We start from the raw sequence: 15,660 nt of genomic DNA, 5'->3' as shown, positions 1-15,660 counted from the left end.
TCCCCCTTTACAGTGTCACACGGTCGAAATGCTGAGTATGGACGAGGAGCATCAGTCAGGAATACAACCCCTCGAATCTGCTCCGCCATTGAATATAATCATGGCTAATGTTATCGCGGCCTCTGTTCCACTTTCCTGCTATCTCTCCATCCTAAGATACCTTCTTTGCAGGAATCAGTTGAAGGAACCATCTCTGCACTCCGTCCAATGTAACAATACACCTTCTTCATTGAGTAGAAAAAATCTTTACACACTACTCCAATGTGATCTCACTATGATCCTGTACAAGAGGTAGCAAAATATTTACCAGGCTGCTGAAAGGTTCCCACCCAGTTTAGAGTAGTCTCAGCTCTCTAGGGTAATACACAGCATTGTTGAAAATCATTGTCCTTCTCTACTCCACATGCATAACGGGAGATCTGGAGAAAATCTCACAATGATGCTTGAGAAGAGCATAAATAAAGTGGCGAGATGACCTCTAACATTAATTTTAATGAGAATCTGACCTTCGGGGAGGTGTCAGAGTACTGGAGAACAATTAATACCATTCCACTTCACAGTAATCATGATTTGAAAATGCCGGTGTTGGACTGGAGTGTCCAAAGTTAAAAATCACGCAACACCAGGTTATAGTTCAACAGGTTTAATTGGAAGCACACTAGCTTTCGGAGAGCTGCAACTTCATCAGGTGATTGTGAAGGACAAAATTGCAAGGCACCGCATTTATAGCAAAAAATTACAGTATCGTGTAACTGAAATTAGACATTGAAAAAGACCTTGATTATCTGTTGAGTATTTCATCTGTTCGAATACCATGATAGTTTAGCTTCTTCCGTGTGTAAATAAAAAAAAAACATTTTAAAAAAGTTGCATTCTAAGGTTAACTGTAACAATTGGGTTAGCTAGACAATATGTCGAAGGTGTTAGCACCCTGTGTTCTCTGTCTACGCCATGATGTTAAGATCAATTCTAATCTAAAAAGTCAGATAACAGAGTTTTACTGTATTCATGCAGTTTTTGAGCAAAGTACAAAAGTAACTCTGCAAGTATAAATTCACCCCCCAAAATGTATGTGTGCCCCCCTGTGGGTCTTTGTGTCTGTCTGTGCGTATGTCTGTCTGGCTTGGGGGTTGTGAGTGTGAGGGAGTTTGTATATGTGTGTGTAGTGAGTGCAGTGTGCCTTAATTATGTGAGGGGGTGCACGTGTGAGTGTGAGAGTGTGTGTGTGTGTGTGGGGTGGGGATTTGAGAGTGTCTGTCAGAGAGGATATATGTGCCTGCATGAGTGTAGAGTGGTCTAAATCTCTGAGAGGATGCATGTATGAGTATGGGAGTATGTGTGTCTGTAAGGGTGTGTGCGAGTGTCTGTGTGCGTGTCTGTGTATATGTGAGTCCGTGTGTGTGTATGTGTGTATAGGAGTGCCTGTGTGTGTGTGTGTGTGTGTGTGTGTGTGCGTGTGTGTGTAGGTGTGCCTGTGTGTGTATATAGTGCAATGGTGATCACCTGTAATGTGACATGAACTCAAGGTCCAGGTTGAGGCCCTCCCTATGGGTACCGAACTTAGCTATCAGCCCCTGCTCGACCACTTTTCGCTGTTGCCTGTCCCGAAGTCCACCTTGGAGGATGGTCACCCGAAGGTCCGAGGCTGAATGTCCTGGACCACTGAAGTGTTCCCAACTGGGAGGCAACACTTCTGGTCTGTTGAGTGTTATGCGGTGCCCAATCATCCATTGCTGTAGTCTTTGCTTGGTTTTCCCAATGTATCATGCCTCAGGGCATCCTTGCCTGCAACGTATAAGATAGACAACGTTGGCTGAGTCACATGAGTACATGCCACGTACATGGTGGGATGTGTCCTCACATATAATTTTGATACCCATGTCTCCATTCTGACACGTCTTGCAGCGCCTACCGTGACAGGGTTGTATGGAGTTGTCCTGAAAGCTGAGCAGCTTGTTATGAACAATGATCTGTTGGAGGTTTGGCGGTTATTTAAAGGCAAGCAGTGGAGGTGTGGGGAAGGTCTTGGTGAGGTGCTCATTCTCATTGATAATGTGTTGCAGGTCACGAAGAACATGGCGTAGTTTTTCAGCTCCTGGGAAATACTTAACAACGAATGGTACCCTGTCGGTTGCCACAGCAAGGAACCATAATGACCTCCTCAGGAGACAGACACGTGCTGCAACCGACAGGGTACCCTTCATTGTTCAGTAATTCCCAGGAGTTGAAAAACTTCACCATGTACTTCTTGACCTGCAACACATTATCAATGAGAATGAGCACCTCACCACGACCTTCCCACACCTCCAAAGTTTTCCTTTAAACAACCGCCAAACCTCAAACAGATCATTATTCATAGCACATTGCGGGGCTTTCAGGACAACTCCACACAACCCTGTCACGGTAGGCGCTGCAAGACGTGTCCGATTGTGGACATGGATACCACCATTACACGTGGGGAAACCTCCCACCATGTACGTGGCAGGTACTCATGTAACTCAGCCAACGTTGTCTATCTTATACTTTGCAGGCAACGATGCCCTGAGTCATGGTACATTGGGGAAACCGAGCACAGGCTATGGCAATGGATGAATGGGCACCGCACAACAGTCAACAGACAGGAGGGTTCCCTCCCAGTTGGGGAACACTTCAGTGGTCCAGGACATTTGACCTCGGACCTTCGGGTGACCATCCTCCAAGGCGGAATTCGGGAGAGGCAACAGCGAAAAGTGGCCGAGCAGGGGCTGATAGCTAAGTTCCATACTCATAGCGAGGGCCTCAACCGAGACCTTAGGTTCATGTCACACTACAGGTGACTACCATTTCACTATACACACACACACTCACACCAACACAGAGCCACTCCTATACACACATATACACATGGAACACACACACTCCCACACTCAGACATGCATCCTCTCAGAGACTTAGACCACTTCACACTCATGCACACACATATATCCTCTCTCTCATAGACACTCACAACCCACACCCCAGACACACACACATGCCCACACTCACACATACACCCCCTCACAGATTTAAGACATTCTACACTCACTACACATATATATACACTTTCTCTCACACTCACAACCCCCAACCCAAATAGACACACACACACACAGACAGACACAAATATCCACACACACACCAATTGTTACATTTAACCTGAGAAAGTAACTTTTAATATATTTTTTTTATTTACAAATGAATGAATTGAAACTATCATGGTATTCGAACAGATGAAAGACTCAATAGACAATCAAGGTATTTTTCAATGTGTAATTTCAGTTCCATCACACTGTAAATTTTTGATATAAATTCTGTGCCTTGCAATTGTGTCCTCCACAATCACCCGATGAAGAAGCGACGGTCCGAAAGCTAGTTTGCTTCCAGTTAAACCTGTTTGACGAGAACCTGGTGTTGTGTGATTTTTAACTTCACAGTATGGGTGGTAGAGATAGACCAGGGAACTATAGGGGAACGAGTATTAAATCACTGTTAAGGAAACTACTGGAGAAAATACAGAAGGAGAAAATTGAGCTCCAGTCAGAGTAGCAAGGTTTGATCAGGGATAATCATCATGATTTTATCAGAAGAAAGTCACATCTAATGAATTTGATTGAATTAGTTTGAGGAGGTCGTTTATTTAGTTTTGCAGCAAGGTCTTTGAGAAAGCCCAATATGGGAAAATTTAAAATAAAATAAAGTCTCATGCAATCAAGGCTAACGTGACAAGTAACAACGAAAAGTTTCTTAGTGTCAGGAGACAGAGGGTGGTGGGATAAGGCTGTTTGTGTGACTGGTGACCAGTGTCTCCTGGTGTACCACGGGGATCAGTGCTGTGTCCCTTATTATTTGTGGTATTTATAAATGGTGTAGATGTGAATGAAGGGGGTGGGTGAAGGGGGTGGGGTTTGTGATAAGTTAGTTTGTGTTTGCCCGGTTGGTTGGCAGTGAGGAGAAAGGTCTTATGTTACAGGAAGATACAGATGGAATGGTCAGGTAGTCAGATCAAGGGCAGATGGAACGTAACCCTGATAAATATGAGGTGATACACTGTGGAAGAAGGAACCAGACAGGGGAGTGCTCAATGAATGGCAGCATATTGGGAAACTCAGAGGGTGCTTCTTCACTCATCACTGAATGGGACTGAGCAGGACTAGTTAAGAACCGGACCTTAGGTGTAGCGTTTATCAATCGGGGCATAGATTATAAGAGCTATACAGGGCTTTGGTTAGGCCAAGATGTAGTACTGCATGTAGCTCTAGAAGCCACTTAAAAGGAAGAATATGGTTGTACTGGATGGTATGCAGAGGAGATTCACCAGGATGTTCCCTGTGATGGAGCATATCAGCTATGGAGAGAAGCTGGCTAAGCTCGGGTTGTTCACATTGGATCAGAGAAGGCTGAGGGGGATGTGATTCAGAAGGAAAAGATTATGAGAAGCATGGACATGGATGGATAGACAGCAGCTGTTCCTTTTAGTCAGAGAGTCGAGAACAAGTGGGCACACTTCTAAAGTGAAGTGTTTGAGAATTAGAAGGAATTTGAGGATCCTTGTTCGCCCAGAGGCTGTTGGGGTCTGGAATGCACTTCCTGAGAGCGGAGTTATCACAGGTAACCTCACAACCATCAAAAAGTCCTTGAACGTGCACGTGGACGTGTCATAACATTCCCTGCTATGGGCCTGGCGTTGGAAAGTGGGACTAATATAGATCGTGCTGTATTTCTGTTGGTCTATGCTCTTGTGAGTGTATGGTGTGGAAGGTCAATTATGGAGTAGCTAAAGGCAGAAATTGTTGGGTTTCTGAAGAGTATATTCACAAGGGTTATAAGAGTGAACTGTAATAGCTTGTCAAATCATATCAATGTGAGAAGAATGAGAAAACAAGTGCGGATTCCTTACAATCTGAAACCAGAGAATGGGCAAAGGAGAACAGGGAAATGGCAGAACTATGAAACAGTTACTTCAGTTCTGTCTTCACAGAACTTTCTAACAATACGAGAAAAACCAATTCGGGTGTGGAAAAGGGTTCTAGAACATGGAACATAGAACATAGTAAATAAAAGATTTAGGATAAATTATTGGGACTGAAAGTAATGGTCAGAAACAACAGTAACACGGATTTATGAAATGGGGATTATGTTTGAGAAACGGTCTGGGAGACAAGTATTTGGTTTTTCAGGAAAATTTTGGGAAAGCTAATTTGCAAAATAAAATCTGAGTGGATTGGGGCGAATATATGGCCATGTTTCTAGAATGGGACAGCTGGCAGGAAACAGTGAATCGAAATAAACAGACTCATCAAGCAACAGCCTGACATTGTCTGTAAGGTACGATTCAGTGAGTATGACTATATCCCTGACACCCCATCACCTTCCCCGGATATTTCCTGTCTCACCAGCAGAAGAGACAGAGAACAGCCAGGGAATTCCTAGAGGAATGGCACTCATCCTCAGATTCAAACATTAAGCACATCGACATGGACCCAATATACCAACCACTGCAGCGGACAGCTGGAACTGACAACCGGAAGCGGCAGATACAAATCACTATAAATGCCGGAGGAATGATCACAGAAGCGCATCACAGGAGGTCCCCAAGCACTGAGGATGTCACCTAGATAGGGGACGAAACATCTGCAACACAAATCCCCAGCTCGGCGAACAGAACCAAAACAACGAGCACCCGAGCTACAAATCTTCTCACAAACTTAGAACAGACACAGCAGAAGTGGCAGCGCAATCGGATACAATTGGAAAGGAATTGCTCTGGGAGTCCTCAACAGTGAATCTGTATCCCATGAAGTCTTATGGTGTTAGTTTACCTTTGGGAAAGAAAACCTCCTGCTGATTACGATGTACCAACCTCCCTTAACTGATGAATCAGTACTCCTCCATGCTGAACAACACTTGGAGGAAGCCCTGAGCGTAGCAAGGACACAAATTTGTACTCTAGGTGGGGGATTTCAATGTCCACGACAACGTGGGGCTCAGCTGCAGCATTACTGATCGAGCTGGTGGGGTTCTAAAGGATATAACTGCTAGACTGGGTCTGCCACAGTTGGTGAAGGAACTAACAAGAGGGAAGAGACATATTTGACCTCATCCGTACTAATCTGCCAGTTGCAGAAGTATCTCTCCATGACAGTATCTGTAAAAGTGACCACCGCATAGTCATTATGGAGACAAAGTCACACCTTCACATTGAGAATAGCCTCCATCATATTGGGTGGCACTGTCACCGGACTAAATAGGACAGACTTCGAAGAGATCTAGCAGTTCAATTCTGGGTTTCCATAAGGTGTTGTGAGTCATCAATTGTACAACCTCATGGCATGGCATATCTCCCTTGCAACAATTACCATCAAGCCAGAGGATCAACCCTGGTTCAATGGAGTGTGCAGGATGGCAGGAGCAGCACTGGGAATACCTGAAAATGAGGTGTCAGCCTGACGAAACCACCACACAGGACAACTTGTGCGCCAAACAGCATAAGCAATCAGTAATAGAGAGAGCTATGTGATCCCAAAAGCAACGGATCAGATCTAAGATCTGCAGTTCTTTCACATCTCGTCGAGGAATGGTAGGGACAATCAAACAAGTCATTGGAGGAGGAGATTCCACAAATATCCCCATCCTTAATGATGCAATAGCCCAGCACATCAGTGCAAAAGATAAGGTTGATGCATTCACAACAATCTTCAGTCAGAAATGCTGAGAGGATGATCCATCTTGGCCTCCTTCAGTGTTCCTCAGTAATTCAGTTACCAGTCATCAGCAATTCCATTTAGTCGACGCAATGTCCAGAAACGGTTGTAGACACTGGATACTTCAAAGGGTACATACGCTGACTACATTCTGGCTATAGTACTGAAAACCTGCGCTCGAGAACTTGCTACGTCCCTAGCCAAGCAGTTCCCATACACTTGCAACAACAACATTTACCTGATTGTGTGGAAAAGTACCCAAGAATCTCCTATACATAAAAAGCAGAACAAATCCAATCCAGCCAATTACCAACCCATCAGTCTACTCACAATCATTAGTAAAGTGATGGAAGGTGTCAGTCCTTTCAAGCAGCACCTGCTCAGCAATAACCTGGTCAATGACGGACAGTTTGGACTCTACGAGAGCCACTCAGCTCCTGACCTCATTACCTCAAACATGGACAAAAGAGCTGAATTCCAGAAGTGGGGTGAGAGACACAGGGCTTTAAATCAAGGCTGCCTTCGACCAAGTGTGGCATCAAGTGGCCTTAGCAAAACTGCAATCAATGGGTATCCGGGTCAAACTCCTCGCTGGTACGAATCACACCTGACACGTAGGAAGATGGTCATGGCTGATGAAGGTCAGTCAACTCATTTCCAGGACAAGTCTGTAGGAATCCCTTGGGCAGTGGCTTAGGCCCAAGCGTCTTCAGGTCTGCTTCATCAATGGCTTGCCTCGATTATAATGTCAGAAGCGGGGATGCTCGCCAATGATTGCACAATGTTCAGCAACATTTGTGGCTCCACAGATACTGAAATAATCCATGTCCAAATGCGACAAGATCTGGACAGTATCCAGGCTGACATGTGGCAAGTAATATTGAAACCACACAAATGCCAGACTCTGACCATCACCACTAAAATACAATCTAAAAACTGCCCCTTGGCATTCAATGGTGCTACTATCACTGAATCCCCCAGTATCAAAATCCTGGGGGGTAATCATTGCCCAGAAACTCACTGGACTCGCCCACAGTAACTACAAGAGCAGGTCAGAAGCTATGGATACTGCGGCGAATAACTCACATCCTGACTTCCAAAAGTCTGTCCATCATCTACAATGCATTAGTCAGAGGTGTTATAGAGTACTCCCCATTTTCCTGGATGATTGCAGCCCCAGCAAAATGAAGAAGCTTGATACCATCCAGGACAAAGCAACGAGTTCGAGTGTCGTTTCATCCACAATGCTCCACCATCAACGCCCAGCAGCAGCAGCAGTGTTTTACTAACTACAAGTTGCACTGAAATGATTCACCAAAGATCCTCAGACACCATCTTCCCAACTCATGACCACGTCTATCCAGAAGGACAAGGGCAGCAGCTGTATGGGAACACCACCATCTTCAAGTTCCCCTCCAAGCCAATCACCACCCTGACTTGGAAATCTATCAGCGTTCCTTCACTGTCCTCCTCCTTTACCGGTGTTTCTGTGTAGTCTGTGGGAAAATTGTCACAAACTCTCAGATGTTAGGAAGGAGGTCTCCGCAGGGGCGACAGGATTGTGTTTACCGTCCCTTTTCCAATACCGAGGCTGCTGCCGGGTGTTCTGTCTAGTTTTATCCTTTAAGACCTCGGAGTAGTTTGATACAATAGAGTGTTTTGCTTGGCCGTTTCAGAGACCATTGAAGAGTTTATCACATCTCTGTGTGTCTGGAGTCACTTTTAGGCCAGATCAGGAAAGCACGGGAGATTCACTTCCTGAAAGTCCATGGGAGAAGCAAATTCGTGTTTACAATCGACATTGGCTTCAAGGTCACTGTTACTGACACCAGATTTTGCATCTTAATATTTTATTAATTATTTTTAATTTCCAGAATCTGCCAGAGCATTTGTCTGGTCTGGATTAGTAATCCAGCGATATCTCCATATTAGCACCATCTCCACATGGGGACCTATCGGAAACCACACTGAGCAGGTTATTTCTGTGCTGCTTGACTACTCTGTCAAAAATAACTCCCACCAATTTGTCTATCGTGACTACTGAGGCAGTAGTAATTTGTCAGATTGTAATTATTCTCCTCTTAGGGGACTGGACATAGCTGAGTAATTTTCCTCATTGCCAGTGAGATATTCGAGTTGGAGCTGGAATGAAACAGCTTCCCCAGGGACACGACTTATTGTGCAGCACAGGTCTTCAGTCCCATTGCAGGAATGGGGTCAGGGCCCATTACCTTTGTCGTATCTACTGTGTTCAGCTGTTTCTTCATCTCACGTGCATCGAATAGAATTGATTAAAGACTGGCATCTGTGATTCTGCGGGCATCATGGCGATGGTGAAGTTGATCATCGACTCAACACTTCTGGCTGAGGATCGGGCAGATATTACATTTTTGACTTTTACACTGATGCGTTGGTCTGTTCCATTATCTACAATGGGGATGTTTGTGGAGTCCTTTCCTCCAGTCATTTGTTTAATGACCCATTACCACTTATGACTGAATGTGGCAGGACTGCGAAGCTTCGATCAGATCTGTTGCTCAGGTGTGATAACATTAATGGGTTAGCATCAGGTTTAGGTTCACATGGTTCTGACCCTGACATGTTCACCCACAGTCATTACTGAAACATAGATCGTGTTGATTGTAATGGCAGACTAAGGAGATTATCCCTGGGCAAAATGTTACAGGTGGTGGTTGAATGGTGTTCTGCTTCTCCTGCTATTGTGGTTTACAGCATTCCGTGAATACGCAGTTTTGAGCTGCAATATCTGAAATGCAATTCTAATGTCTGTCCCCGAGTTCACATCGAGACTCTTTCACCCATCAACCCTGTACTCAGTGACCGACTCTGGTTTCTGATGTGGTAACACTTTCATTTTCATATTCTCATTCTGCTGAGGTCATGCTTCTAATCTGACACAATCCATCAAAAAAAAACTGATTTTAATTTAATTGTTTAATTCATCTGAATCTTTTTCCTTGAGTAATACCATCGTCTGTGTTTAAAGTGAATGTGTTTCCATCTGTTTCTCTCCCTGACCATGATTAAGAGCTCTGTCATGTCACTGATACCGGCCTTATGTATTTTCAGAGCCAAGAAACTCTTTGGATTCCCAATCATCTTCACCACATTGTATGTTTTTCTCATTTGTTTTGATGCCTTATCACTCATGGCTGGCTTGTCCTCCCATGAGTACATTTCACCCTTTTTGGGAGAGTTTCATATATCCTCTGAATTATCCAGCATAAATTCCTGCCATTGCTGCTCCATGGTCATCCCTACTCGGCTCCCCTTCGAATTTACTCTGGCCAGTTCCTTCCTCATGTCTTTGTTGTGACATTGCTCAATTATAATCACATTACATCAAAAAGAGAGCAATAGATATAAACTGAAAGAAGAATTTTTGAGAGATGGGACATAAAGAATAATTGGCAAATTTCTTAACTAGATACAAAGAGAGAACGAGAGAGAGGATATAGACGAGGAAATGTGAAAAATTAGAAAACTAGATTATTGAAAGAAGTAGATGTACATCCCTCAATGTTTTGGTAATTCCGGTGTGCTGTAGTCCTTTGTACAGTACATGTACAACATAGGAATCTGTTCAAATGCTGGGTCTGATGCCAGAATTTTAATCTCCAATAATACGACAGACACTAGCTTTGGAAAGAACCCAGCAGGCCAATATATTGAATTCCCTGTTGAAAATGGATTAACTGAAGTACGTTGCGATACCACAAGCAAGAATGTAAAACATACATCCTGATAAGAATGAGAGTATAGTGTAGAGAATTCCAGAAAAAGGAGGGAACATTGAGAGAAGGGGAACATATCACATTAGCTGAGCATGAAGTAATGTTTCATCAATTTTATACATCATGTGCATCATTTTTCGATAACTGTGTCTCTGTTATTCATTTAGAATGTGTTGTGCACACATGAAAAATATCTGCACACACATTGATTAAACAATGTATACAAAATCATTTTTTCGACATTGAAATGGTCCTGTTGTCATGCTACCAGGATGCATGAACACCAACTGGTCACCAAAAGACACGACCCACGATCACTATGTTCCATAATACAGAAAAGGAAGGGCACCATTTTGACTGTAACAACACACACATACGAAGACACGCCAGGACGTTCTTAGAGGAATGGCATTGTAACCAGAAGTCCATCAGTAAAAACATCAATTTATATCCTATCTACCTTATCTTGTAATAAAGAAAACTGGAAATAACATCATCCACCTTAAGAAACTAAGGCCTTTTAATAGAGAGGCGGGACATACCACCAGCATTTCAGCGGAGATGCTCACTGATGATGTCACCTAGTCATGGTGACGAAACGTCCGAAAGCAAACCTTCAAGTTCAGCGAGCTAACATGCATACATAAAAATTGTTATTTGTAATTAATTAGTGGAATTTAGGAGTTCTCTGTCACCCACGTTTCAAAAGATTATGATGTGAGATTAGCGTTTCTGGGTGTGTGGTTTTAATTAACAGAGGGGTTCGACATTGATGTCATAACAGTTTGGGGCCTTGCCATATGGGATTTGGAACGACTTGAACAGATTTGGGGTACAAAAGGTCCCAGCAGATTCCAACACGTGGCAATTATTGACCTAGATCTTCAAATAAAACCGGTGAGAAAATTCATTTAACTCTGTTAACTTGTGGTCGGTTCAATTAAAACTGAGAGAAATGGCTTTTAACATTACTAAAGAGGTTCCCAAGTTTGCCAAAGAAGTTTAGAAAGGCAGAAGACGGAATATATTTAGGATTAGCAAGTAGATTAGAATTGGGTTTAACCAGGGACAAAAGGAAAGCTTAAATTGAAATGGAGATGGTCAAGTACTTTGGTGTGTGAGAGAAACAGGCAACTGCAGTAGAGTTAGAAAAGACTTAAATTACAAATGCACGGTTTGTGAAAATTTGTAGCTCAGGTTGAGTTTTAGGGTGTAGGTTTGCTCGCTGAGCTGTAGGATTGATATCCAGACATTTCATTACCTGGCTAGGTAACATCATCAGTGGCGACCTCCAAGTGAAGCGAAGCTGTTGTCTCCTGCTTTCTATTTATATGTTTGTCCTGGATGGGGTTCCTGGGGTTTATGGTGATGTCATTTCCTGTTCGTTTTCTGAGAGGTTGATAGATGGCATCTAGATCTATGTGTTTGTTTAGGGCGTTGTGGTTGGATCTATCCTGGGACAGGCTAAGCAAAGACATGCCAGAGAATTCCTAGAGGCCTGGCACTCCAACTATTTGTATTTTCACTCTTTCTGACATGTTACTCAAGAGCGAGATAATTTGTGGAATTAGGACAGAAATTAAGGTTGGGGACAGAAACATCACGATTGGAGAACTAACAGTAAGAGTGAGTGACAGAGTGTCAGTCCCAGGAATACAGTGTGTTCTTGTGAATGATTTAATAGGATCCAATGTGGGAGAGTCACCCCTTGTGGTGGAGAAGTCAAATAAAAACTAGGGAACTGAGGAGTTAAAGGAAATATACCCAGGAATTTTCCAGACTGTGTAGTAACAAGATCCCACTGTCATAAGCAGAATGGACAAACGAAAGAAAAAGACAAAAGAGTTGATGTTCAGTTAACTGACCCCCTGTTTGATGTAACGGTGCAGGAAAAACCTGAACGTGGAGAAAAACGGTAGGTTAGTGCAGAAGGGAAATGGGCCGAAGTGCACCAGATTGTGTTATTGGTCGCATACCGTGTTACGGGTAGCACATCAACTAACTGCAGGTGGTCACCTAAGTTTACGGAAGACTGAAGATAAACTACATAAGCAATTCTAGTGGCCTGGAATGCACAAGGACGTGGTTATTTTTTGTTGTACATGTAACACATGCCAAATGGTAGATAAGTCACAGGCAGTAATAAAACCAGCACCTTTGTTGCAAATTCCTGCATTCGAAGAAGCTTTCACGTGGGTTGTGATTATATGTGTAGCTTCCCTTTCTAAAATAAAAATAAAAGAAACCAATATTTGCTGAGCATAATGGATGTGTCTATCAGATTTAAAGAGGCAATTCCATTATGGAGTGTTAAGGCAAAAAGTGAAGTGCAGGAGTTGGTAGCTTCTTTTACTCGCTGTGGGCTCCGCAGAGAGATTCAGTCAGACCAAGGGTCTCATTTTACCGCTGAGCTGTTTTAGGAAGTCATGGATAGCTTTGACATACAGCACTTTAAATCAAGGGCGTCCCATCCTGAATCCCATGGAGTATTGGAAAGTTAGCATCATACGCTGAAGACCATGTTAACATCGTACTGTCAGTATTGGCCAAATGATTGGGACAAAGGTGTCACATTAAATTGCTTATCATCAAAGATACCCGAAATAAATCTACTCAGTTTACTTCCTTTGAGTTAATGTTCGTACATGAAGTGAAGTCTTTTGAATTGAATTAAATCTAAATTGACAGGACCAAAGTCGGAGATCTCACACTTGGACTATGTATGTGAGGTGAGGGAGAGATTAGATGGAGTAGGTGAGTTAGCGCAACAGCACCTGAAGAGGGCACAGCATTGAATAAAGCAGATAAAAAACTCTGAAACAGCGGAGAGTGAAGCAGGTAGGGATGACGTATTAGTAGTTTAAATAATGCTCAGGATACCAGAAGCCAACTGAATTTGAATATTATTGTTCCGATACCTGGAAAACAATCAAATTATGAGAATTATTGTACCATGGGGAGGATATAAACCCAGCATTTTGAACACTAGGGGAAGAGCCACTGCCATCCAACAGCAGAGTAACTGCTGCAGAGCAGGAGTGCGAACTGTCCCTCTCAAAAGCACTCTCTATCAAAGATACATGTTCATGTCAAACCTACTTGCAGTAAAACAAAACGTGATTTGGGGATCAGCGGCTGGAAGAATGAACACAACGGGGAAGATAGAGACTGTGTGGTCTTGAGATTGCAAGGTTTAATATGTGGGTTGGTAGAATAGCATATTTTTATGGAGTTGGAAACAGATAGTAAGTTGCTAAGAAAAGAGGGTCTTGTATTTTTGAACAGCTGTTGTTTAGTGTTCACTCTTGACGTTAACAAACTAATTTGTGAATGTTTGTTTAAATAGTGGAAGTAGGAGATATGTGTCACTCATATTTTAACAGATTACGAGGTGAGGCGAGCTTTTCTGGGTGTTTGGTTTGAATTAACAGAGAGGTTCGATTCCACCTTGTAAATGTCCATCCAAGCTAACCCCACTTCCCTGCAGTTGGCCCATATCCTTCTCGTCCTTTCCCATCCACATATTTACCCAAATGCTTTTTAAATGTTGTTAATGTACCACCCTCAACCTCATCTGCTGGTAGCTCATCCACGTACCAGCCTTCTGTGTAAAGAAGTGGCTCCTCAGATTCCCTTTTATTCCTTCCCCTCTCAACGTAAACTGATCCCCTCTAATCCTCGATTCTCTAAAGTTTGAAAAAAGACTGAGAGCATTCGCCCTATCCATGCCCTTCATGATCCTATGCAGCTCTATAAGGTCCCCCCTCAGTCTGCTACACTCTATTGGAAAGGTCCTAGCTTGTCCAACGTCTCCCTATAACTCAGACCATGGGGTCCTGGCAACATCCATGTTAATTTCTTCTGCACGCTTTCTAATTTCTTTAAATGCTCCCTAATACAAAGTGACAAAAACTGAACAGAATGCTCCAAGTGCGGCCTTACCAAAGTTCTGTATAACTGCAGCTTAACTTCCCTACTTCCATATTCAATGTACGGCCTGTTGAAAGTCAGTGTGTCAAATGCCTTCGTCACTGCCTTGTCTACCTGTGACTCCACTCTCAGAGAACCTTGCACCTGAACGCCAAGGTCTCTCTGCCCACTACACCCCTTAAGGTCGTCCCATTCACCATGAAACTGCTACCTTGAGTTCAGTTTCCAAAATACACGACATCATGCATCTATATTAAATTCCATTTGCCATTTCTCGGCCCACTTCCCCACCTGATTAAATTCCTGCTGCAATTTCTGATAAACTTCCTCACTGATCACACTACCAATTATATTAGTGTCATCTGCAAACTGACTAATCATGCCTTGTACATTCTCAACCAATTCATAGATAATAAACAGCAATGGACCCAGCTCCGGTCTGACAAGCATTCTTCCATTAAACCCCCTGCTTCCTACCATCAAGCCAACTGTGTATTCAATTGGCCAGTTCCCCCAGAATTCCACGTGATAGAACCTTCCAGAACATGTGGAAACATATCAAAGGTCTTACTGAAACCCATAGAGACTACGTTTACCGTTCGGCCCTCATCAACCTTCTTGGTCACTTCATCAACAAACTCTAACAAATTTGGGAAGCGTGATCTCCAACTCACAAGTCTATGCTGACTGCTCCAAATATAAGTAATGGGTGTAAGTAATGGGTGCAGTCAATGGTATGCTGTCCTTCATTGTAAGATGATTCAAGTTCGTAAGTAATGCCATCTTCCTGCTGTTGTAGAGCCTTGCTGAGAGAGTGGTTGGGACACTCTCTACAGATTTGATCTCCTTTGTACCGAATGATCTCCTTACCACAGACACGCGTGATGGTATCACGAGGATAGAGTGAAGAAGCTGAGTGTTTAATCAGTAGAGCTTTGAAAGAAGAAGAAATGGTGACGCTAAACACGAGGAGTGGCAGCGATCACTTATTTCCAAAAGTCACATTGATCGGGTGAGAAATTCCATACTTTACCCAGGATTGATTGGTTTGATTTATTGTCACATGTACCTCAGTACAGGGAAACATTTTATTTTTGAGCAGTGGAGGCAGGTCATAGTAAGCATGGCCAGACAGATCATAGGGTGGAAATAGACTTGGACAGAGTAAGGCATACAGGTTACACTGAATAGGACGTGCACTAGACAAGATCAACACGAACAAGATCAGCATTATTTGAACTTAGAGAGTCCATTCA

The sequence above is a fragment of the Chiloscyllium punctatum genome, chromosome 50 (genome assembly GCF_047496795.1).
Source record: "Chiloscyllium punctatum isolate Juve2018m chromosome 50, sChiPun1.3, whole genome shotgun sequence".
Lineage (NCBI taxonomy): Eukaryota > Metazoa > Chordata > Chondrichthyes > Orectolobiformes > Hemiscylliidae > Chiloscyllium > Chiloscyllium punctatum.
The sequence above is the reverse complement of the archived record's forward strand: the minus strand, read 5'-3'. Positions refer to the sequence as shown.